Raw genomic sequence first — 2,979 nt, forward strand, 5'->3', positions numbered from 1 at the left:
ATGCAAAGGTAGTTTATAACTTTAAATATTAGAGAAATCTAAGTAAAAATATATTTTCTTCTGACATCCTGTTCTTTTTCTCATAAATTTATTTGGCTAGCTAGATGTTTTCATTGGCTTTTGTCCACAATAATATATATATATCTCAAAAATCAAGAAGTAAAGAAAGGTTTTTTTTAAAAAAGATAATATCCTATCACCAAAATTTTCTCCAATCTCAATATCAGGGAATAATTAAATTTAGTCATTTCCTATTTCTATCATTTCTGACCTAAATATTTAAAATTATAATGCTTATTCTTTTACTGCTTGATTCTTCAATATTTGACATTATTTATTAATTTGATTGTGAAAGGGAATTTAACTATTTCACTACACACTTGTGAGTCAGCAGAAACAGCTTTATAGTGAGACAGTGGGGAATGGGTTATCTCTCTGGTGGCTGAAAAAAGGATTCCCTGGGAAATGCCCATTTTTGCCTTCGTTTGAGAACTATCTGTAAATGTGGGGTGCCGATTTTTAAATTCTGTAGATTAACCTCTCAGCCCAGGGTTGTCAGTCACATCTCATTTCCTTCTGTCTCCCAAATTTTAAAACCTGGCACTTGGGGAAAAAAAGACCCTTCTCCTTCAGACAAACCCCTACAGGTCTTCATTCTGCCTGTCTCAACTTGGCAATCAGATCTCCCATTTATTTTCTACCTTACAGCTATTTATTAACTTCTCTCATTAGTGAATGGCCTCCTTTGCTCCCTTTGTGCTTTCTTTAGTCTATGCTTATTTTGCTCTTTACCATAATTTTAATCAGGGGCAGTAGAAAGGAGGAGGACAAGGGTGGGTTTTCAGTATACTATTCTGAACTGAAAGCCTTGGGATACTTTTTAAGTAAAAAAAAATCAAAAGTAAAATATAACTTTAGGTGATATTTTCCAAATACATAAAGGAAAGCAAGATATAGAAAATACAGTCCATATAAAAATGCAAACAAAACACCCTCTTTCTCTTTGTCTTTTTGCAATTGTACACATGTAAAATGGATGGATTTAGGAGGTTGATATAGCCTGAGTTTCTTCAGCATTTAAATCACATAACATAATCTGTTTTGACTCCAGGCTCACAATGCTGTCTTCTGCTTCGGTGTTTCCTGCTCTTAGAGCAAGAGAACAGGGAGACAATGTTCTCAGTACAGCACAGGAGAGTCCTATTTCCTCTCATTTATTTCTCTTTGCAAATCAACCTACTGGCATTCTGATTTTATATATCAGATCTCTGAGAACATTTCATTTAAGTCTCTTTCTGAGGGACAAACTCATTCCAGGCACGTTAAACCAGGTGCCTCTCAAGTCAAGGCTGAAAACTGGGCCCTGGCAGATCCTGTGAGTAACCTGCCATCCCTACAACATAATGTCACTTGCCTTCTTCTATTCACACAAACCTCTCCTTGTGGCTCTGGGGCAACAATATTGCTGAGGATAAAAAAGCCTTGATAAACAGATGTATATGTTAGTCTTAGAGTAAAAGACAGAGTATTAAATCAACGTGCACAGTTTCCTCCTAACAGCGTATACACTTGGTACCTCTATACTGAATAAGCCCTAGGAGATTTTGTTTGTGTGCTTGCTTTAATCATTGTTTGGCTTTGTATGAGGAGCAAGAAATTGATAAAGTAATTTTTAAAGTTCATCTAAAAAAACAGACATCAAAGAAAGACTAATATAGTTTTGAAATGAAAGTGGGGGAGAATTCTTTAGGTGGAGAGTTTTAGTAAATTTATTAATATAAAAATACATTAAAATGTTACATTTGAGATTGTTCTTTTGTAAACATGGGTGGAAGGAAGAAAAATAAAAACAGGAATAGTCATTAATATTTGTCTGAAATTAATTTCAAATGTGCTATTTCAAACAAATATTGAAGGGAAATACTATTTATGAATAATAAGAACTGCTTACCAACACTAGATTTTATTTTATACTCGATACCAAAATGAACTCCAGAGGGAAAAAGATAAGAATTTAAATACAAGCAATATCAAGATTTAAATGTGGGAGAAAGATAATATTTATCAAATATAACAATTTTAATTATAGTAGAAATTGATGAGAAAACAAAGATAAAGGAATTTCATTAAGACATAAAATTTTTGAATATTAAAAATTCCAAACAACCTTAGAAGTCAGGTAATAAACAATATGTAACAAATATACCAAAAACTCAATATCTTCAATAAATATAAATTTCTTTAAAATCAATGATAAAAAACATTAAAATTCAGATAAACAGACACAAATCATAAGTCACAAAAGTAGAATTGCAAATAACTAATAAGTATTCTATCTCAATAATTACAAAGTAAATTAAAAAGTATCATTTTACATATGTTAGCATGAATTTATTATTATAATGTTTTACTAAAAAAACTCTTCAAGAAATACGGTTGGGTTTTTCTTGTTTGTTTTTTTTTTGAACCAGGGATTGAACTCAGGACCTTGCGCTTGCAAAGCAAGCAGTGGCACCACTGAGCTAAATCCCTAGCCCAGAAACATGTTTTTAAAAGCCCTAGTATACTTGTCTTTACTCTTTGTCATTTTTCCTACGTACTTTTTTTTTTTTTTTTTGTACCAGGAATCAAGTTCAGGGCCTTGCGCTTGCCAGGCAGGCACTATGCAGCTAAGCTACATCCCCAGCCCTTTCCTACATATTTCTAATAATCTCACAGCTTTCAAGTTTGATTATCAAATTGGTAAATTAATTTTGATTTACAACACTGAACCAAAAAGTAATCCATTTTCATTAAGAACAGCAAAAGTGATATTCCTCTAAGATTAATAAAAAGAAATATAGACAAAGCACTTTCTAAAAAGCTAAAAAGAAACCAAAAACAAAAGAAAGGGAACTTCTGTGCTTATTGTTAAAAATGAGTCAGATTTATCCAGCTGCCATTATCCAAATAAATCCAGTATTAAAAAACAAATGTGAC

Source organism: Heterocephalus glaber, unplaced genomic scaffold (assembly GCF_053883595.1).
Source record: "Heterocephalus glaber isolate CG9 unplaced genomic scaffold, H.glaber_assembly_v1.0 deba00000347, whole genome shotgun sequence".
Taxonomy (NCBI): Eukaryota; Metazoa; Chordata; class Mammalia; order Rodentia; family Bathyergidae; genus Heterocephalus; species Heterocephalus glaber.